General features: G+C 43.1%; 1 protein-coding gene across 2 annotated transcripts in view; it reads right to left on the bottom strand.

The window, feature by feature from the left end:
- PRKCA (protein kinase C alpha) overlaps nt 1–21,795 on the bottom strand; it is a 109,488-nt gene extending 87,693 nt beyond the window's left edge. Inside the window, exon 1 of one of the 2 annotated variants that reach the window (XM_031556329.1) lies at nt 21,707–21,795. The gene's annotated coding sequence lies outside the window, so the exon portion shown is untranslated. The remainder of the gene's footprint in view (nt 1–21,706) is intronic. The other variant, XM_031556330.1, reaches the window with a different exon arrangement.
- Between the last annotated feature and the right edge of the window lie 2,449 nt (nt 21,796–24,244).

Below are 24,244 nucleotides of genomic sequence, written 5' to 3'. Positions count from 1 at the left end.
CCACGGTGAACAGTCTCACCTTCACTTTTCTTTCAAAACAGCATTTCAAACTCTGCTCTCCCCCATAAGTGAGCGCCTTTATTCATAAAGTTTTCTTGTAGTATTTTCTTTCTGTATTTAACTGTCAAAACAACTTGGCATACAGCTTGAAACACACCGTGCAATATTAATCCATCCTGTGCAATGAGCTACTTTGGATTTCTTCAAATAGCAGCGTTATTAAAGATAACGAAGTTTCCTGTGTTTGTTTGGGATTTGCCTCATTTCACTGTGGATGTGGCACTGAAGAAAGATGCAGCCTGAAATAACCACAACACCACATTTAGTTTGTGTTGTAAAAAGAACAGAAGCAACACCAGACTGAGCTGATTCAATAGGAAGCAGAACGTTAACTCTGTGTCACTTTCATATGCACAGTCCCCAACGTACTCGCTTTACTTAATATTAATTAGAAAACCTTATGTAAGTTGGTTTAGTACATTCAAATCGAGTTTTGTTGCTTTTTTATTTAGAGCTGGAACATATGATCAGCCTAGCTTCGCCGAACTACCTAATTAGCCATCTGCTTCTTGAAATTTTGTTAAATATGTATTATATAGCTTTAACAAAAGGGTATTTTATCATCACATGTATTCTTCTCTACTGGTGCTAAAGTGCACGAGCGATGAAGTCTCCTCTGTTACACAGCAGTGTACCACAAAGACAAAGCTGTGCCCTCGTTTGGCACCACAACACAACACAGCAACTGGGAAACCAGACCAGAGCATCTCAGTGATGTGCAGCAACATCCTGAGAGCCTGGAACACTCAACGGCAACAAAGCAACAAGATACACACAAATCTTCAGCAGAGCCTTCCTTTTCTCTTAGAAACAGCAGTGCTCTGAGGAGCAAAGGACTCACCTGAAACCTGAAGGTTCTCTTTCCATTTTGCAGCTTTGCTGATCTCTTAACCAGCCAAGGACCGGCAGAGCTCAGCTAAGCCAGCACAACAATCCTAATGCTATTAAGCAGGCAATCCAATTAAGCCATTTCCAAGTAGCGTTTGTCATTAAAGAGAACTGTAAGTGAACAGCAAGCATGTCCATATCTGAAAATCAGTAATGTGGACTGTCCAGAAATAGTCCTGCCAAGGCTTTGAGCTCAGTATGACAGGAAGCAGGAGAATATGGTTTCAGGGTATTTGTATTTTTAATGTCAAGAAGCATTTGTGTTCCACGCTAGATAACCTTTTCTTTGACTTACAGAAGGATTTTGGTCACAATCAACACGCTGTAAAAATGTGCTGACAAACATGCACACAACTTGCTCTGCCAAAATGCTCAATGCCAAAGAATATTACCCTCTGACGAGCCCAATTACAGCACTAACCACAGTTACAGTTCCAGGAATTGCACACATCATCCAAGTATTTGCTGCATTTCTTAACAATATCGTTTTTCTCCGGAATTTTCAAAACTGAAACCAAAAGAAGAAGCAGGCTATCAGAGCAGCAGATGTAAAACGGATGGAAAGATTGTCCTTGCAGAAAACAAGAAGCCACACCACCATGCTGATTCCAAATAAAATGCTTTGCATCTAGAATTGCTCATATGTAATAAAAGGAAAAGTGATGAAGGGGAAGGGAAGGAGACATGCAGATGTGCAGGAAGTCATTGCTGAGCACCAGGGGAACCATTTCTTCACTTGCAAGAAATCCTCCAACGGTTGTTTGGAATGGCCTGAGATCAGCCAGCACCAAGTATGGGCAGATTGATCATAGAGGGCTAATACATCCTTGCTCATTTAATTTTTATGAAATTCAATTAAATATTAATAATAATTAATAACAATTGATAACAATTACATCTCTATAAATATTTCATATGTAAGCAGATCAATAAGCCAGAATTTCCGGAGCCAAAGTCCTCCTGGACACCAGATGGAAGCATTCCTTCTGCATGCAGGACAGCACACACTGCCTGCTCCCCTTCAGCAACAACAAAATGCAGGAATGGGAAGCAGCAAGCCAGCACACTGAAAATAACCCTAGTGCTTCAGCTGAAGATCTGAACGTAAGCATTGCATATGGCAGTGAGAATGGCCATCAGCAATTTCATGCTGCCTTGATTTTTAAGTCAGCTCAGTAGTTAAGGGGAATGTGTGCAATATACACACAATTCTTTGCAAGTAAACTTTAAAGAACTGGGGAAGATGGGAGAGAAGAATTCCATTCCCTGGAGTAAAGATTTGGGTTTTTTTATTTTATTTCTTTAAAGGGAAGTTTAGAACAAAGATTTTTAACATCAAGACAAACAACAAAAAAGAAACCCCATAAATTATCTTAACCATCTCCTACTTGGAAAACATGAACTACAGCATCATTACTCATTTCTATTAATCTCACAATGTACCGCTTCCACTTCATGTTCCCAAGAAACAGAAGGAATGCACATCCAGTTTTCTGCAAAAAATCATTTTGCAAATGCAATCTGCACTGCTTATTTCGGACATCAAAAATCCCAACTGACGCTGCACACTATGAAAGTCGGAGATGAGTGGCAGCAATCAAGTTTCTTAGAAAAGACACCAGGGAGGGCAGAACAAGGGATTTTATCAAAATCATGGTGGATTTCCAAGAAACAAACACAAAGTTCATCTTCTGCTCAAATCGCATGTGAAAATTCTGCTGTTTCTTGGGAGCAAAAATGATGATTGTATTCAGTTTTAGTCATAAGCCTGTATTTATAATGGATCCACCAATGGCAGTGTCTCTTCTGAGTATCTGAACCCAAATACTGAGCCATGATTCATCTGACTTGCAAGCATCCAGCTCCTTTGTCTTCCCTAACTCACGCACTGTAAGAGAGAACATAAAATGTCAAGTGCAAGGACTTCTGCTCTCTGGAATGGCAGAACTGAAATTTAGTGTATGAGTAAACACCTAAAAGGAATGTTTTCATAACACACCGAGAAATGCTGCAGGTAAGAGCTGTGCTGGTAACCGTGGATGCGGCTGAGAAAGCAGCTCACCAAGCTGGGACGGAGCTCCCCCACCTCCAGGGCAACACAACGGACCTCTGTGCTGCTCAGGTTCAGCTTCATGGAAGGCACCGATTGGTAATGTAGAAGGAAATACTACCAACACACTTCAGAGGTACGATACAGAAATAGGACAGACTTATGAAATCTGTTGCCGACATTTTTTTCAGGTAACGAAATTCTCAGGATAAGCCAGGAGTTTTATTTTTGTAACAGTTCTGACAATTTTTAACAGTTTGCTTACATTATCTCCTAAAAATATTTCCTATCATATGAAAAATTGCATTTCTAGGTTACACCCCACTGCTCAGTTTCTGTAAGAAACAAGGAACTGGGGGATGCCAAGTTCTTCCCAACACCCATAAGACTCAACCACCAAACCGACATCCAAAACCCCACAAATCCCAACATCTCCTGAGACAAACCACGCAACAAGAGCCCTGGGTTGGAAGGACACGTGGGATGTGCTCCCCAGAGCAGGATGTTTTGTCACAGCACTACAAGGACAGTCCCAGCTCAGAGGCACGCAGGAGGCAGCCAGGATCCGGAGCGGTGCAAAGTGCAGCACTATGATTCACCTCAACTGTTGCTGACTCCTGGATCAACAGCACATGGAGAGCTACTAAGAAAACAAAAGTTCAGAAGGTAATAAAATAATAATGTTATTGTAAGGGAAAAAAAAAGAAAACAACCCATCAGGTAAAATAAACAGAAAAAATAGGAGGAACTCAAACGTAATTTATTGCTGATTGCTTGTATATATACCCAGCTGCAGAAGCAATAAAGATCCCAGCCACCTCCTCATGCAAATTATTTCCTCAAGCCTGGGCCCTGTGTTTTTGCATGGCACCCAAGGACACGCAGCACATATCGATGTAGTGGGAACTTCCTGCACAAGACAGCACAGCAGCACTATGCCAGCTGCAGCCCTGGTAGCCACCGACCCATGTCAATGACTGGGAAGCACACGGATCAGACTGGGCCCTGTGTGGCACCAAGCACATCTCATAGCCAAAAATCTGAGCAGACTGCAAATTCCAACAAGATATTTGGAAAAATACTTTCATGCCAGAGGTTGTCTGCCAATGGGATGGGATGGGATGGGATGGGATGGGATGGGATGGGATGGGAGGAGGAGAAATCCCTGCCCTTGAGGCGTTCCAAACCACATGACCCTGAGCCAAATGACCACACCTCAAGGCTGGAGCCAAGGCAGGGGAACAGGAGAAGACTTCAGAGGTCCCTGCCACCTCCCTTTGCTCTTGTGCCCAATCAGTCTCACAGTTCCATGGAAAAGAGAAAGCTGGGGGTGGGGGGAGCAGTTTACTCTCAAAACACTCCACAGCTTTAAAGTCAAGTGATGCAAAAGGTCAGACCTCCGGCGGGGAAAGGAAAGAAATGTCATGTTCTACTTTCATTACCACCCACTGCAACTTTGCAGGTGACTGACAGTCACAAAGAACACAAAGAGTCGGATGAAGGCTTCGTTCTGAGATTCTGCTGGCAGAGCCACCCATACCACTACCTTATCCATCAATTAGGGAAGATGGTAATAGCACAGTAATACAGCTCAGTTGCATTCTTAGATCACTCATTGTTTGCCCTTTTCCCAGTCTTTATAAAAGAAATACTTTACTAACCTAACTGATTTTTTTTTGCAAAGCTTAAGAAAGTTTGTCTTAGTTCTGGGATTAGAACCATTGCTCATTGTATTATTGCTCAATATATAATGGTATAATGGAAAACTGGGCATCATTTACAACATGCAACATCAGCTTCCCTCACCAAGATGTCTCATTGGTTTCCCCAGCCCATCTACCAAGCAGCTGCCCAAACCACAAACAGAATGAAGCTCAATCAACATGTCGCTGTTCTATCGCGACTGGTTGATTGAGCTTTGAAACCCAAACGGCTCAAAACATACAACTTCTTATTTTCTGGTTAACAAATAACAATTTATTTCTGTATTACTAACGGAGCCTGAAATTAAAATAGATTTTCAGCACTGCCACCAGGCTCGGGCTGCCCCATGTGCTGTTCTCTCCAGATAAGGCTGCACTGGGACCACGGAGCATCAAGTTCCATAGAACTTCCCCCACTGGATTTATGGACCTGGCTTGGGTCAAACCTGGAATCAAGCCATCTCCGCTACAGAGGCAGCAGTGGGGCATTGTAAGCACAGCACAGAGCTTTGCTCCTGATGGGTCCAGGAGACGATGAAGCACCGCTTTGAAAATCAGAGCACTTTAAAAACACGTTCCTTGAAACAAGCTGTGGAGGAAATGTGAACAAACCCACAAAAATAAATAAGCTCGAGCAAAAGTCCCATCTGTATTCCTAGCACAGAGTCCCTGCACTGCTCCCATCCCTCCACACTGCTGTCACCTAGGAATGGGAGCACTCCCTCCCTTACACTGAGGGAACAAGCTCGCTGTGGGCCTTTTGGGCATAGGGAAATGAAATGATTGAAATAAATTCAGCAAGAAGGCATCCAAGCAGAAGAAAGAAGCATGCTGCATCCTACTGAATGTAAGACAACCTCAAATATGGGATTTAAGCACCTTCTGTGTGTGGTTTTTTGTGTTCATGAGACTATTTATGCCCTGAATTGTGCTTCCATAAATTACGGGCAGTACTTATTTTACTTAGAAGAACTGGAAGAGGTCAGAAAGGACACAGCTGTATCCAGCTGTTACCTGCCTCCAGGACTTTTAAACTCTCTTTATGATAACCAGTGTAATTGTTCCAGAAAAGGTCTACACAGAAGGAAAGAGGTTACAAAGGCAAAGAAAAGGTTCTTCTCAATAAAGAATGGACATAACAAGAGCAAACGTTCAAAAGCACGGAGCTTGTCTGCTATTGTTCCTCATGGCCTGGTTTTCAGAACGTAATCCAGGACGTTCCTCCTCTCCCAACGAGAGGCTGGTTAGGTTAATGCAAGGACAGCCTCCAGCTGCCGAGGGTACATCCTTTGAAAGCATGGCACAAAATGAAACTGATTTCACGTGGGCTGTGTTCCCAATAATATCTAACATTCTCCATCAAACTAAGCAGTTTATCATAGGATTACAAGAAGATTACTGAAATGCATCATACAAAAACTCCACCAAACAGATTTCGACACAGCGACAGCCTGTGAGGAGACAAAAAATATCTGGTAAAACACCTTCGGGTCTTTCTGTTCATTCTCAGCTCTTCTTACCATCACATTCTTACATTCTCACTAACATTACAACTTCTATACATACTCATATAGGATTCTAGTTTCAATTAGTTTTTTCTGTCTCACATTATCAGCGTTTACTAGCTCAAAAAAACCCTCTCTAGCTGAATATAGCAAAATCCTACTTAATTGGGAACAGAGGACAGAGAAGGACCTCCAGGGTAATTGAATCCAGCCCCATGCTGCTATGAGCAACCACGGCACAATCCTTCCAGAAGGTCATCTTCCAACCAGCGGGTTTCTGGGTCCGACCTTCCTGGGAAGCTCTCCCAGGACAGCTTTCTTCTGACAGTCACAAAAGCTGCAGTTTTCCTCTTAAATGTATTCATGACATACTTCTTTGTCCTCAGATTAACACGAGAGCACTGTCACGAACGATAAAAGCACTTCTGAGATACTGCTGCCACTAGCAGCGCCGTCAGTGAAAAAGAAACAAAGTACAGCATGGTAGAAATACAGAGCATTTCAGTGCTGGAATAACAGACTGCATTTTTATGTACAGCATCGTAACAGCTAATTTCAAATACTGTGGAAAAAAGCTTCACTATTTGTTGACCAACTCCAGCATCTTCCTCAGATGGAATAGCAGGAAACAAGCAGGAGGGGATGAAAAGCGGCAGCACTGTGAGAAAGGGTTATTTTCCTTTTACACCTGAAATTGTGCTGAAAAGCACAAACTTTCATTTGTCATAATTTGAAGGAATTAATTAAAGGAATTTTTAATGGGCAGCTTTTTTGCCTCATTCTTTGTAGAAAGATGGCAGCACCCAGAGGGAAGCCCAGGACATGCTGACGAGACGTAAGGTTTTGCAGCACTGCTGGGAGACACGCAGCTCAGAACAGCCACAGCCACCAGAGCCCTTACACTCATATGAGAGAGCACCACATCCGTCTGCTTGGAAAACCTCCTGTGAAGTTTGTCAGCTACCACTTTGGCCATGCAGGTTCCCACACAGATCGTGGAAAATGCAAAACAGACACATCATGGAAGTGTCACAAACACAGATGCTTTCCCCTCGTATTTAAATGTGTGCTTCTTTAAACACCAAAAGCAGCAGCACTCTTTTTCCTCTGTTTAAAACTTCTTGTATTAAACACTGCTATGGATTTCCACTTAGAATTAACAGTGAAAACTACAAATAAAATAATTAAGTTTTGTAATTTAACAGTGCCTTCTTCTTCTTACATCACACATCTGAAGATATTAATAGAGGCCCTAAAAATAAGCATCACACAGCATGGCCACGAGAGATACCTAATACTCAACAAAATGCAGCTGAGGGGATGAATACCACCACTATTTTTAGCAAGAATAACATTTTCCTGAACTAAGTCCTTCAGAGACGAATTGATTTGATGGGAAAATGAAAAAGCATAAAACAAAGAATGCTTCCACATGAAGTCCTCTGGGATCTCCCTTCCCTCTGTCCCTGCAGGGCAGTTGTGTAGGTGAGCACTATTTTTGCTATACCCCATTTCAGAATTTTCCTACAGTATTTGGGGGAAATACAGAAGTTTCAAGCTGTGTATGACCCTTTTCAATGCAGGGAAATGGGATCAGACAGCCTTTAAGGGTCCCTTCCAGCCCAAACCATCCCATGATTCTATGACTCTTCTAATGTGACTTAAGCTTCATTACACGATGATTTCAAATGAATATTGTTTTAGTCTTAAATGCTACAATTGCACAACAACCTGCAAGTAAACGAGACATGAAAGCTTAAAATAAAGGTGAGAGATGACAGCACCGAAATGCATGGACTGTCTTAACAGTTACATTAGTTCAAGTAGCTGCTTCCTAGGCTTGAACACAGAATTAACAGCTTCAACTTTGGATCATATGATCTAAATAGAGAATATTATATGCAAGTATAGATTGAGTATCATGTAGCAAATCTCCAATATGTTTTGCAGACGAACTGAGTATTAACAGTAATTGGATGGATTGATCTACCTTGCACCTAAACTGATGTGATTAAGATGACAGAACAATAAATCACAGCAGGAACAGACTGCAGGATTTTTTTCCCCAAACAAGATGCTGTTATTAATTAGTAACACAAATAAAAGAAAAACCTATCTGCTTCACTCGCATCAGCGTGCAATCACCGCATGTCTTTCAGTTCCCTAAAATGATTTGAAGCTGTCCTTTTTTGGCAAACACTTCACACATGGTCAGCAGAAAGCAAGCTGTGGTGTACAATTTTATTATCATCACTATTAAACTTGGGAAAACACATCTTTAATTGCCACAGCACTCTTAAAGCAAGCTTGCTTACATGATGACTTACAATACAGTAAGAAGAAAAATTACATGAGAACATGAAGTGCCATTATTATAACCATACATCATGGGAATGTAGTGTCCAGTCGAACTGCTAATGATTTCCAGCAGCCAACACCACTGAAAGGGACAACAGCAATGAAATGAGGTGTCTCAAATCTTCTGTTTAATTTCTGGCTCAGTTTCATAGGAGGAGGGTGGGACCTGTAACACACTGTAACCATGCAGTGCCAGTCCCAAGGAGGGCTCATCTGGTACCAAGATGAGGCTGGCAGAGTCAATACTCACTGGTTAATTATTGCTAAGGAGTAATAAGTAACGTCTGGGGGAGATGCAGTGCTTGTTCCAGATCTTCCTGAGCAAGATATTCAAAGTCTCAGCACTTAAAGCACAAAGCTGCTTCCCTTGGCAGAGGTGTTCTGTGGGGAGAAGTGAGAAGCTCTCCTCACACGCGTGGCTCTGAAGTGTCAGCTCCCAAATGTTCAGAGCACTTTATTTGAATAGGAGAAACAAAGCAGGTTGCAAGTACAATGCTCATTTCTGAGACTGCTACCCAGAGACCACTCTTACAGGAATAAAAGCAAGAAATAACAAACTGTGCTACTTTTCCATTATGAAGGATTTCAGATTTATCCCGCACATGCAGCAACTTATCTGATTTGCTGCCCCTGGAGAATCTCAATGCTTTAAGAACCAAAGTACCCCAAGTGTTTTGGGTAGGCTGAAATGAGAACTGGTGGAAAAGCAAAACATCTGAACCTGAGGATCCTGCCCTGTAGTAATCACATTCTTCTTGATGCAAATAGGATTTAATGAAACTGCACAAAGTAGCTTTCATTTATTGCTAATACTACTGTATCAGAACTGCAAAAGAGCTGCAGCCACACAGAACACTGTAAGAAGTAGGAGGAAATGCTTCACCCGAATTGTGAAAGCGTGGTGAGATAAAACCTGGATTGTTTCACATCCACGCAGAGCAGCATCCCGGGGAAGTTTTCCTTGCTTGGAACACATCCACCCAGAGCTGGACAATTCAAAGTGTGCAAAACCACAGCTGACCTTCAGGGAAGCAGAAAGCAGGTGTCTGCCTGCAGCCCCAAGCCTGCTGCCTGCCTGGTGCTCTCAGGCAGGGTGAGGGGAGCAGCAGCAGCCTCAGGAGCTGCCCTGGGTGCAAAGGTGAAAAGGATGTTCCTGGAGGACAGAAGCAATGCCAGTGTGAGCAGATTATTCTGTACACAAGGAGTTTACAATCGTGTTATACACTGTGCTTTTAATGCATTTCTCTCATTCCATCAGCTTCAAATAAGGAAACATCCCAAAGCTGGGGACAGCATGCTGAATTTGTTGCTATCTGCTACTATAAATAGCTTTTCCTGGCTTTTTAAGACACAGCTGCACCAAGTTTCTACCAGAAAGAGGATGAAAATGGCACTGACATCGATTTGCTGCACTGCTGTCCCACTGCTGTCCTTTCTCTGAAGGCACATCGCTCACACGTCACACCCTTACTGCCTTCTAAGGAAAGAACACCATCTGCAACAAGCTTTTACAACGTTTCTTCTTTCTAAACAGAACCCAGCCTTCAGAAGACGATTCCGTGAGCACGGATTCAGGTTTTCTGCCTTAACCATGACCCAAAAGCAGTGCCAGGCTGTGGGAGAAGGATTCCACACTTCAGAAACGCAGTGCACAACGCTACTTTCACACCCATGGGCCTCAGCCCTTGCACGTGGCCTCCTGCCTGCAGGCCTGTCAGCATCCACAGCAATGTGCAACAACTCTGAGACCCACCCGGAATTCCTGGATAAATCCTGTGAGGGACTGGGACACAGGGAGTGATGCGCTGACTTCTCAACCTAAATACATAAAATCATAGCGAAGAAATCACAATTTAAATTCACACCTGTCAGGCAAGTGATAAAATGACAATGTTGGAGCGGCGACAAGCTCGGCTCTGGCATGGGCAGGGTTGTTGTGGTTTACAGAAATCCATCACAGAACTGAATTAGTGCCAGTGGGATGGATGATCCTAGGGCAGATTACTCCAGTGCCAGCAGCCATTGGGAAAGGGACATGTTATGCACTTGCTCTCATTTAAGCAGAGCTCAATTCCTGCAGCATCCTACGGAAGGCAAAAGAGGTTTCGCAGAGAATACACTTCGCTGTCAGAGAACCAGATGGAAGAAGGAGATAACATCCTCCAGGTAAGAGAAGTGAATTATAAAAATACGTCCTGAGTTAAAGACAAAGAGGAGTGAATCTGCTTCTAGGCAACTGCCTCCTTTCCAGCACGCCTGAAAAGAAGCCAATGGCTCCTGCAGAGCAGCAGAGCGAAGGGCAAGGGCAAACACAGCTTCAGAACTCCACTCTTCAGGACAATGGTTCTAAGAAAAACAAACCCACCTTGGCACAACGCTTTGTGCTCATACATGAAAATGTTGTGGCTTTATTTCATGTCACTTATTCTGACAAAATCTACAACCCGAGCACTGCTAAGTATCACCATGGTACAGATGGAGGAAATATTAGTCTAAGACGTAAATGAGACTTAATGCAATTCCATTTTAATGATTTTGAGAATGCTGAATCAAAGACAGAAATGTAAAGTTTCTGTCTAAAGACAACATTGGGCATCCTTAGCTCACAGTGCACCATAAGCGTGTTATGATCTGCAAGTCCATGGGAAAAGGAAGCCCAAGGATAGGCATGCACAGGGAAGGAGCAGAACTAGGACATTTGAATTGATGTCTGGGGCTGTGAGGATTCCTAGAATCAGAGTCATGGAGGTTGGAAAAGACGTCTCGGATCCCCAAGCCCAACCCCAGCCCACCTCCTATGCCCACCGACCACATATCTCAGTGCCACACCTCTGTGATCCTTGAACACCTCCAGGGATGGGAACTCCCCAGCCTCCCTGGGCAGCCTGTGCCAACGCTTTTCTCAAACAGACAGAAAACATGAGAGCACTGCAGGACTCACTTGGGCAATAGTCAGAGGAACAAGGAGTCAGAGGGCAGCAGGAGGCTCTGAGCAGCACTCACCACGCACCATCACCCAGCACCACTGCACTGAGCCACGTGTCACACCAGTAATGTTCTTCCCATCCTATTGCACAAAAGACTCAGACATATTTCCAACAGATGCATTTTGTACTCCAGTAATTTAGTGATATTTCCTGATGGCTGGTTAACACAAAAGCTGGTTGATCCAAGGACTGCATCTGTTCCCCTGCATCTCACCAGTGGGGCATTTCTAGCTGCTGAAAAAGATACCACAGAAAAACAAATTCATCTCTGATCCTAAGCCTCAGCCTTAAGGGATAAATAATTTGTCCACACAAAAAGAATTAGAATTTAGTAGCCTGTATTTCTAAAATAGCCTGAAACAGGAAAACAAACAAACAAACCCAAAATCCACACAATACACAAACTTCAAAACACATTTTCATATCAGTATATGGGTAACATACAGGAAAAAAATGTACTCCTTGATCACTTTCTCAAGCCAAGATCATTCTCTTTAAGATGAGGGTTAATGGCCTTAAGCTACAGCAGGGAAGGTTCAGGTTGGGTATTAGTGGTGCAGTGGCACAGCTGCCAAAGGAGCTGGGGGGTCACCATCCCCAGAGCTGTGCCAGAACTGTGGCCATGCGGCACTGAGGGACGTGGTCAGTGGGCACGGTGGGATGGGTTGGGGTTGGGGACCTCAGGGATCTTCTGCAACCTGAATGATTCCATGATTCTATGATTTTTCCCATCACCTCTGATTATTACATGCACATAGTAAGATAACCTGCATGGAAGAACTCATACTCCCTGACACTCCAAATTATCTACAGACCAATAAAGCCTTCAGATGCAGCTTATAGTAATTCTCTCCTATGCATGCATAATTAGCACAATTAAAATATCGGTATTTATGTGACAATGTTTTCAAATAACATTAAGAGACTATCTTGCTATAAAATTGAAATTTCACTACCAGCTCAAGCAAATCATTTCCACTTCAGAAAAATACATACAGAAAACTATAGGATAAGCTACACATATCAGCACACCTAGTGTCTCTCTAGGTTACTAAACATGCTGAAACAAGGGCATCTTACTTTATTAAACACTAACACAGAATTCTGCATAATACAAAGCTTCAGTCTTTCAGAGGATCTTGACACTGCAAATAAAACTAAGCATGAAAGCCTATATGGGTAACTGCAAATTAAGGTCAGATCCCCATAGGTGCTCCTTATAGAGAAACGTAACAGATAGATGTACTATTGAGTCAGATTCTGATCCACTCACACAAAGCAGCTTAGAAGATCCAGGCTTTAAAACATTAAGGGGAACATTTATTAGCTCAACAGGAATGCGATCCTGCCCTCTTACAGAGTCTGACTGCAGAATGATACGAATTGGAAGTTCTGGAAATACATCGGTTATGCTACCCGCTGGCCAACCTAGTTTCCATTCTCTGCACTTCACATTTGATGGCTCTAAAATTAAACCCTGCTGATTTTATCACCAATTTCCTCTTCATTTTGCCACATTAGATGTCAAATGATCTGTATGCCTGACACTGCCCTTTTAATTATTACAACAAAAGCTTAATGACACCACGCACACACGCACGCACTCCAACGGCTCAGCGGAACACGGGTGCTGAGAACTAAAAGGTCAATATTTGCATAAACTGCACAAAGGCCAAGAAAGAACAAGTCTTATTAAAAATTAAATTCTATATTAAGTTCAACAATTAGTACTCCTTCTAATGCTCCGTGGATAGCGTTTAGGACTTCATTAAAATTTACTGAGCATATTTATCAATGCTGTCTGCAGCAAACTTGTTTGTAAAGCCCGCCGAAGCCCCTGTACATTAATGATGCATGATGAAGTCTTTTATGCCCTTCATCAATCTTCGGTTACATGTTTACTTAAACAATCGATACTCCAAATCTGTGCTGTGTCCATAAATTCGTGGCCTCGCATCAATGAATTTGTTGATTACATGTCCTCCAGCACCACGTCTCAGATGCTGTCGGCTGTGTTAACCCACCCACGTTTTATGGTGCTGTTGTCAGGACTCAAGAAGCACTGAAGACGACAGCAGCAGCAAAAAGCCGTTGGACTCCCATGTCCCAGTGTGTCCATTACAGAGTCTGGGTTCTTTAACTCCCACAGCAGTGGTTGCAGCAGGCATAGAAAAGCACAGCAGTGCGGACCCCAAGATGAGGCTAAGGCACAAACGGGTAACGGAAGAATACAAAGAGCTTCTGCAGAAACCAGGAAGGGATGCGGTGGTAACCAAGCTTTCCCTTCCCTCCTCCCATTACAGAAATGTCTCTTATCAAGCAATTTACAATGCTCTCACTACGATTTCTACTTTATCAACTATTAATAAAATCTGTACTAGCACAGTGCACAGCAGTGAAGCTCACACACACCTGCTTGGCTCTGTCTCCCCCAGATACGACAGCAATCAGAGCTCCCAGGGATGTTCTGCTCTGCAGACTCTCAGATGCACCCCTGAGCACAACGTACTACAAAGGCAGTTCCGAGCACTAGAGAGCCTGCACGATGTTTGCCAGCATATAGGTGAGATTCAGCTCAGCAGCAACACAGAGAAGTAAATTTGCATGACAGACCACTACTGCTCTGCCCACCGAAATACTTGGAAAAGAATGAAATTTTTTAAAGTTGTCATATTTAGCACAACATTGGTCTCAGCGAGCACATACAGAACTGAAAAGCACTCCTGCACAGGAATTAACTGATGCCTTCTGCTGCGTTTGCATCCACTTGTATTAGCTGAGAAGTTCCATTTTATAAAAATATATCCAACAGATGTAATGTGTAAAAGTCAAAGACAGGAAAGGAAGACATAAAACTGACATACTTGGATTACTCTCAGATTTAACTCATTTAAAGTGTAGGTTAGCAAACAAGTTAGAGCAATCCAAAATCTGACTAATTTTAGGGCACAGCAGAACTTCAATCAACTAATCTGTCATGACGGAGGAACTTGGAATAAAATGATAGACACGCTTTCATATTGAATTCTGTTGCATTAGTCTGATTCTGTATTTATTGTAACATGATATTTTTGTAACGTTTCCGCCCAGTCAAACAAATTTAGGGAATTGTCAGGTTGACTTCTATTAATTTCATACGGTTCTGGAATAGGAGAAAATCAGGATGCCCAGAGCATGTCATCAGTGATCAGGATGCCATCTTCAGACACACACATTCTCTGTTGACAGAAGGGGCATAGAGCACCTAAAGTACTACTCTACATACTATTCATGTAAACTTATAAAAATTGAGCTTCCCGCCAAAAAGCAAGTGAGCAGACTTGGATCACGAGTCCATGTGAAGGCCAACAAAAAACCTTCCTGTGATCAGCAGAATGGGAAATGCACACCTCATACATACATTTCTAAAGTCTAACAGTTTTAATCATTATTAAATCACCTGAGAGTTCAGATCTGAATTTTCAGAGGCACAGGAGTGCTTACGTGAGCTTCCTCTGAAAACAAGGCCCGAGCACACAAGATGCTCACAGTCAATCTGGCTGATGTGCTGGTGAGCAATGAATAGAACAGAAATGTGCCACAGGCAGAAAGCTGGAAGAAGAGAAACAGTTCTTCCAGCTCACCCCAGTATGTGAATAATGCTTTGTTTACTGAAGAACTAAAATAACACATTCCAGGGAAGTTAAAAACACTATTAACTTCAAATGAAAATGAGGAATGAAATATTCGTGCTTTGGAATGAGTTACAATGGGAAGACAAGTTCAACACTCTCCTAAATGAGAATCTCTACCTTTGGTCCACACCTTGCTTTGTGCACTTTTCCCACATCTAATAATAAAGTAAGGAAGGTCAGAATCTGGCCCACTTTGAGCTCCTGCTTAATCTTTGCTGCTAACAGACACCAAATCTGACGTTCATGTGCACTGTTAGTGGTTTTGAAACCCAGGCATTAGGAAGCCCAAAAAAGGATATACAAAAATAGTAATTCCAGTAAGGTTCTATACTTACAGACACATATTCTAGACTTCTAACATAGCTCATTTCATGAAAAAAAACATTAATTAATAAAAACAATATCATTTCAAATTTACATGAAGTCAAGAGAAGATACCTTCCAAGCCAACATACAGAATTACACGAGGGACCTCAAAAAGCTTCATGTAAATTGATTTATAATTAAAAGATCAGAATAAGTAACACTGAAACCCACAGAAAGATGCATATGCATGGGCTGGGCTGCCTGACTTGCAGGGTAACTTATGAGTCACGCTTATGGAAGGCACTATTCATAAGAAGCTGCAGTGGAAAAACTAGCAGGCAATAAGTGACTCCCAGGCACTTCAGATCTCTCTGTACACCAGCAGTGCTGAAATCAGCTACAATTTGAACCTTCAGCAGCTACAAGAATTAAAGGTGCTCAGCGGGCAGTTCCCCTTACCTGGGCTCACTCAACGCCCCTACCAATCACATGGATGAAGGGATGGAGTGCACCCACAGCAAGTTTACTGATGGCACAGAGCTCTTTTTGGTGGTGCCCAGTGACAGGACAAGGGGCAGTGGGCACAAACATGGAGAAAAACTTCTTCACTTTGGGGTTTACAGAACACCAGCACAGACTGCCCACAGGGGCTTTGGAATCTCCTTCTTGGGAGAGATCCAAACCTATTGGGATGCTTTCTTGTGTCACTGCTGCAGGGAGCTGCTTTGGGGAGCTTGGACTGGGGGATCTCCAGAGGTCCCTTCCAACTCCTACATTCCTGCCCTTATACACAATAAAGACATTCACACAGATTTTATGCTTTCTACTGCAGACTTAAAAGCAGAACTTGAAGTTTTTATTAAATAACATTATTTTTACCCTTCACCCTAAAGAGAAACAATCCACAGAGAGAGAAAAAAAAAAAACAACCATAAAACAAATAATTATCTGTGCATCTCAACAGGGAAATCTGTTTTCTTCATCCTTCTGCAACTTTCTTTCCAACATTTCATTAAATTCCGCTCATGGCATAAGCCATTTCAATCCACAGAAATCTTGTATAAAATTAACACCATATGTGGCTGCATATCAGCAGCTGATGTGTAGTATTACAATGAAACACAAGGGAAAATAAAGAACATGCCAAACTTTATCTTCCCCAGGTCTCAAACTGGTTTATCTGTCAGCTCCGAACAAGCTATCACTCCCACATGTTTAATTAGAAGCTGAGGAACTTCACAGAATTGCATCCAGGGCACTGGAACAGTCAGTTTCTCTGAACTGGAACACACTGCTGGGATATCGAAGGGATGCAAGTAAACAACCCAAAATTTAACATGGCAGAAGTGTGGGAAGGGTGAAGATGCTTCTGCCTTTGAAATATAATACAAGAGAACAACAGCAACAATAAAAACACAGAACTGTTGCTGCAAGATAAAATGTAATTAAGCTCTCATTTGGATGAGCACAGTATCATCCAAAAGATGTTCCAGAAAAACAGAAGTACGATGGGGTATTTCTCTATTGCCATGGTCCATGTTGAGCAAATCGTATATTTAATACATTTTGTATTGTACACCTATTTTTACTCGATGTACAGGGCTGGTTGGTATTTTTTTGTGACCAGTATGACTGTAGTAAAGGGGAATCTTTGTGAAAATGAACACGTGCATCTGCCCTCTTCTGACAAAGGTGCCCAATGGTCCTTTTCCTAAAGCAGCGATGCTCAGACAACAGATCCCTTCCCAATGGCAGGACCATAACATATCTACGTTAGCAATTACTGCTCCACCAGGAATGGTTTTGTAGACGAAAATAATGCTAAGAACACCCACACCATTCACATTCATGGCTTTTATGCTGGGTTAGTCACAGCAGAGTCCACTAGCCCAGCACCCTTGAGCACCTGGAGCACACAGACCACAGCCCCGTTAGGCTGAGGGCCGATGCTGAGCACACAGCAGGCTGGAGGAATCACTTGCTCTGTGCACAGACACACACTGTGCTCCCAGTTCTGCTGTTTTAAGCTTTGGGTGTTTGTTTGTTTTTCTTTTTTTCTTTTGCGGTTTTTATTTCGTTTTTGCTTTCTCTGAGGGTTCTATTTTATTTTTTTGGATACCTTCCAGTTATATGCATGAATTATAATAAAAGCCAGCTGCTTTAAGTACATCCATATTAAGTTTCCCCTCTCAGAAGAATTCATGCTGACCTTTAAGTTACGTAGACAGACTTGGAGCGACTTCCACGGAATTCATTTCTCTGTCTCAGGCTTATAGAAAAACTATTTAATGTAAACTGTGCCACACGACTAATTAACATCAGGAGCACACAGCAAAACACACAGTTGTTCAAGCTATGGTCTGTAATACCCCATCTTATCCCTGAAATGATAGGGACACAGGAGAAGCAGCTCTGGCAGAGAAGGGAATTTGGTATCTTATCCACCCCGTGGCAATAACATTTCCAAGTAAGGAAGACAGAAAACCTTTTGATGAGAAGTAGTATGGCCATGTAGTTTACTTTATTAACTTGTTGTTGTTGTTACAAAGGAAACAGAATGTAGTGAAGTGAACAAGGAACTATTGGGGAAAGAAAACTATCAGGATAGGAAATTAAGAAGTAAACTTTGATCTATCCTCAGTAAATAATTGTTGTAAATAATTGGGTACAGACCACACTCCAACAGCACTGAGAACTAACAAAAATGACACACAAACCAGGTCTTGAGGCTTCAGATTTTGTTGGTTCAAACATTCAGATTCAGCATTAGAAGTGAGTTTCTGGTTTGACGTCCAAGCATTACGATACTTGCAAGGACAGCAGAAAAGAAGAGAACTCAGCGTTTCACATTCTTATGGAAAAAGTCCCTCTGGATTTCTAGCCAGCCCGGCAGCAGCCACACAAGCAAGTGCCCCTCACCTGGCATGGGCTGTCCCCAAAATCCAACAGTCTGAAAATAAATTGAGAGAATGAAGATGGGAGAAAAAATGGAAGCAGCAATAGTTACACAGATTAAATATCATCTGCTACTTCAACTAATTCCTCTAATTTTTATTTGCATAAATTAGAAAATACACATGCAACTCCCCCTTAGCTGATTAGGTTCTACTCAGAGTATAACGACGAATATCAAAAGGAAGACAGAGCCAAAATTTAACTTCAAAGCCTCCTTAATTTCACGTTTGATCTCATTTAAGAAGAGCATTCATCCTGCGGTAGACTCAGAAACGTGTTTTTGTCGGTTCCCTTTCTCACATTCCCCTTCAGTGCTCCAGGTGTGCACTACATGGAAGCTCTCGGCAGCACTGGCAGCTCACAGATCTGCTGGCGGCTTCCAAAAGCCCGGCAAAGCCGTGACTCTCCAACCCAGCCTCACCATCATGTTTTCCCCACCACAGATGCGATCAGCAGAGCAAGAACTCCTGTTTCAGAGTGTTTCAGAGCAGTTTGTGTTTGTATAAGCAGATAGTAAATCACAAATTTCAACAGCCAGCAATGACAGCAAAATGCATCCTAAGAATGGGAGTCAGGGAAAAACATAGCTAAGAGAAAGTCAGCCCAGCTCTTCTGAACTCATCTCCACATCCATATTTCTCAGGGCCCATCTCTGGTAGTTTTCCACTGACAATTCTCAATTCCAAGCTCCCTTTCCTATCATGGCAAAACAATTCTGAATTCTGTGCCCTCTCTCTCAGCACCATTTGATTTCAGTGCACAATTACTATGGACATTTCCTCTTCCCTTTGGTATCAAAGACAGGAGGAATCTGAAACAACTTTGGAAATAGCAAAACCCCCCACCCCCAAAGGTGTCCAATGTCAGCTTTCAGTCTAGCAGGAGCTCTAGCAGCACTCTTAAAAACAGAGCTAGAACAGCTTCTTACAATGGAAACTCTGACAAACCAAGAACTACAGCTACACCCGGAGCTGTCACTGTAACAGTCTTTCCTTTCCCTCGTGTCATATTGAAATTTCCATTATGCCTTCATTTGCCCTTCTTTTCTATAAAGGCAGAAGATTAAAAAACTAGGGTGTTGTTCTTTAATTCTTCACATTCCCAGCGGTTTCTACCATTGCATTTGTCCTTCCAGCTTCAGCTGGTGACTTTTTAAATGAAGCTTCAGAAAGTAGAACACAAGTTGGATTCAGCTGTTTAACCTTATAACTGAGGTTCTATTTTTCAAAATTATCATCCTGAGAGTGAGTGCTCTTCGATTTTGACTACAACTAAATACAGTGAATAAAAATGTCAGCCAGCAAAACAAAACCCACACCAAACCACTGCTTCCAGTAGCTGGGCTCAATAATCCTTCCGAGTCCCTCCCAACTCAGGATATTCCATGATTCTACATTAGTTAAAATACTCCCTGGATTTATCACTGCACCACCAATAACCTCCTACAAACTATCACACAGCTTGGAATTGAAAACAGCAGTATTTCATTCACATTTTGACCGTGTACGAACGCAGACCAGAAACTGCAGAGTCTTACTTGGATAAAGAACACAAGTCAGGTTTGAATATAGTTAGGTTCCTGAAAAGCACCAATTCTGAAGCAATAATAATTAAAAGAAATAATCAGCCTGCTCTATCGCTTTTGTTCCTGCTTGTGCTCATGCATGGCATTTGGAGGCAAGAAGGCACAGGATTAGTTCTCATCAGACAAAACTCTGCCCAGATTGCAGCAGTTGCAATGGTAGAAGGAATTCCAAGCAGAGAAGAACACGTCCTGGAAGTGCAACACCACGCTAAATCTGGCAGGAGGAGGGCAAAACGTAAGCCTTGTGTGAATTATGAACCCTCAGACCATTTAAATACAGCTCCGATTATTTCCTGCACGCTGATGGAAATCTCTAATTCACATCTAAATAATTCCTTAACCAGAAATGGGATTCAGCTGCAAACACGACCCTCCTATGGCAGAGGATGCACGGCTCTACACAGCACTGCTGTGGTGGGATGAGCAGCAAAGAGATGGAGGATATTCACCGAATTTGGCATTAACATTCAGGAGCTTAGACCTTGTGCACGAGGTCCATGGTAAAACCATGGCTGCATTCTTACCATGCCTGAACAAAGCATGCAATATTTTCCCAGTATGCATCAGTAACGTCTGTCTGCAAGTCTCTACTTGAAGACAGGAAAATAGCTTGCAACATCTTTAAATGGCATCTTGTGTTTGCGTTCGGATACTCTGAGGTTTCATTTCAAGAAGTATCAACTAACATCAACTTTCATAAAAATACCACAGAATCCATCATTTCGCCAGCGAATCAGTAAATGCAGCATTCAGCAAAGTCAAATACGCTCTGAGGCATTAGCAAATAACCATTAAGAGTGCAATGAAAGAAACAGACAGCTAATGAGAACACAAGGTACACCTGCAGGTGGAACGCAGGGAAGGAGGTAGGGAAAGGAGAGGCACAACAAACACATGGCACAGAAAGGACAAATAGCTGGGTGTGACTGCTTTATGATTAAATGGTCACTAATGATAAGAATTTGGCAATAGCACAGAACACATGAGAACACACTGCTTTGTGCTCTGGGTTTTCCTGCATGTTGTTATCTCCCACTGCAATAGCTTTCAGTTTCTCGAGGTTAGCAGAATTATTAAATTGGTGATTTATTTATTTTAGGTGGCATTATATGTGCCTCTTTTGGGGGGGTGGGGCAGGGGTTTATTGACTATTACTTAACACAGAGAAATGCCACCTATCCTAAAACGTAATGAAACCAAAGGTCCTCCAGACCATACAACGTATGACAATTAAAAGCAGGGACTTTGGGTTATGAAAGGAAGCCATATGACTAAAAAGTGAATCCATTTTCCAAAACGCCCACACAGACAAGAGCTTCTGATGTGAAAAATGGTCTCTGCAAAAGCTAAATTGCACAGATTATTCTCAGGAAAAAGTTCGAAGCTGCGCTCTGCGCAGATCAGATGATATTTCTCTTTCTTAAATCTCCTCACAGCAAACTCCCTTTCCATCATTGCAGTGACTTTGATTGTTCAATGCATGTGATATAAATACCAATTGTTAATTAAGCATATAATTGTCTTCCTTTCAAATGTATGGAGGCAGAGCTGCTCGGGTTTTCCATGCTGACCGCTCCCCGCCGCAGGCACACCTTGCCCACCTTCACACAGCAGCCAGAAAGCATCGAGCCTTACCTTGGCACTGGAATCCTTGTTTCCCAAATCCCCTGCGTAGAAAAAAAGAAAATAAAGAACACCTGTCTCAGTATGCTTGGTTATCGCTTTGCTAATCTATAACCACATAAAATTAGTTTCTTGTTCAATTTCTTTAGATTTTACCAGGACAGCAACAGACTTAAAAATACACAACGCAGCACAGCCCACCCATCCCCAGGCAGAGTACAAGTGCTGCCACTGCCTATTTAATTTCAGCTTCTGGCAACTATTTTTTATTTTTGTTATTATTTCACAAGCTATTTTTGATCTTCGATTATCATCATCAGTGATCACTGCATAACATTTCAACTCTTCTAACACCACACCTATACTGAACAGCAATGTAAGACAGCCCGAGCTGCAGAACCCAGAACACAAACACGACTCCATTCCTCAGCCCCATCCCAGGGTGCCTGCAGCGTAGGAAGGAGGCAGATAAAGGGCTCTGTACGGATGAGAAGGCACTGGGTGCACTCTGATGCTCTCCCAGCTCCCTGCTTCATTTCCATAACAAAACACAATCGTGCCCCAATGAATGCAGCCACGCGCTGCAGTGCCATCCTGAACCTCTGATACACCTACAGCAAATCTCCACGCTGTTGCTCTTGCTTATTTGTTTAGCTTTAAACATTCAACATCGCCTTTCCGCAAAAATAAACGTTCTGAGAATCTGACCTATAAACACCTCTCTGCATCTCCACTCTTTGTGGGATGTTTCTCAACTAGAGAGCCGCACGGCCAAGAGCAAACAGCCCGGGCAGGAGGCAGGCAGCTCGAGTTAATGCAGAGTTTCACTGGGAACACTGCAGAAGTGATCTGAAAAAATTATTATTATTATGATTATTTTTAATTTAGAGAAGGGACAAAGCCTCCAGGATGAATTCACATCAGGTGGGGAGGGACTTTGTACAACTTGCAGCATTTTTTCTGTATTTCTACTGAAAAGCATTCTCCCCACTAATGACATATGCAGGCCCAAGCTAAGAAGCCCAGAAGAGATATGCAATTGTGTTCTGACTTGGCAGCGTGTGACCCTATGTAATGTCATTCTGTCACTATTATCGCTTCACAAAAGCAGAAAGCACACAAGTGTACAAATGCGACTGTGGGAAAGCTGAGAACAGGATTAAGAACACAAAATGGGCTTTTTGGTTTTATTTTCTCATCTTTTTGAACAGCCACACGGCAAAGGCCACTGCTCTGCTGCCTACCCCAGGGCACAGCTACTCTTTCTGGGCTGAGCTGAGCGCGTTCAGCAGCGCAGGAAGGCAGCACCACCCCGTGCTCTGCTCAGCGCATTCTAAGGAAGAGGTCTTCAAAATCCATCAGCGCTCAGAAGCAAAGCAGAGAGGTGAATGTTGTCTAAGAAGGTAAGGAAGGCTGCGTTATTTCAGGCTGTGTTATCCAGACGAGTCTAATCTAAGTAGAAAATCTATTTGCTCGGTTCATTGAAGGTCGCTTTTGCCATTCTTTATACCTTGAAGCAGATGTTAATAGCCACGTGTCATTCTGGAAAGAGATGAAGCATTTTTCATGGTGCGTGGCACTTATTCAAGACCTGTCTGTCTTCGTGCAAGGAAATGAAACAAGTTCTAGGGCTGTCACATGCCCATATGCCGAGTGCACTGATCTCAGCAACAAGAGAAGACCAGAGCGGATCCCTGTGCCACCTGTCAGCTGCAGGATATCCTTTCCCTTCAGACCCATCCTGTCACCGTTTGCCTCTCTAACAGCAGCACTGAGCTTTAGTTTAACTGTGGCACTCAGCATCACAGCACTGCTCTTCCACACCTGCCTGTACAATTCAGTCTGCTCTGAATTCATTTTGAAGAGGTTTGTGAAGGTCTCTCACTTTTCCGACAACTAGATTTGCTTCTTTTTCTTTCCAAATAGGATAATAATAAGTCAGCCTGTTTCCTCTGCGCTCTCCTCATTTCTATTCCCCCTCCTCACTCTGCAAATGTATGTTAAGCGTTTGTCCAGCATGCAAAGGGAGGGATGCTCTGCCAGGCAGGCTGTGCTCAGCGCCCAGGTGAGAAGATCCGGGCGCACACCCAGCAAGGAACCGCAGCCCAATTCTCAAAGGGCAGCCGCCCTCACACCCCAGCGGATCCAGCTGCCGCCGGGCGGGCGGGGAAACCTCAGCTCCAGCTCCAGCCCCTACCTATTCTTTTTCCCAGCCCCAGCTCGGGCCGCTGCCGCCCGCAGGACTCTCGGTGCCGCTCAGTATTGCGCTGTCGCCCAGAAGAGGGCACGGCAGGAGGGTTCGGTGCGTGTTTTCCCCAAGAGGCTGAGTAATGAGGGTGTTGGAGGAAGTTTTCCTCCCCTCCCTCTAGCAGGAGCCATTCCCTTGGAGAACTCTCCTCGCAGCAGGGGTGTCACCGGTCTTTCCCAGCCAGAGGAAATAAATTGAGTGCAAAGTTCCAGGCGAGGCCGCACAAGTTGTGTGCCACGGAGCTCAGCGCCCGCGAGCCGGGCCGCAAAGCGCGGCCGGGGGAGGAGATGGGGCCGCGGGGC

This window comes from Meleagris gallopavo, chromosome 20, assembly GCF_000146605.3.
Source record: "Meleagris gallopavo isolate NT-WF06-2002-E0010 breed Aviagen turkey brand Nicholas breeding stock chromosome 20, Turkey_5.1, whole genome shotgun sequence".
In the NCBI taxonomy this organism is placed as follows: Eukaryota; Metazoa; Chordata; class Aves; order Galliformes; family Phasianidae; genus Meleagris; species Meleagris gallopavo.
Note: the sequence above shows the minus strand (reverse complement) of the source record. Positions and strands in the feature narration are given on the sequence as shown.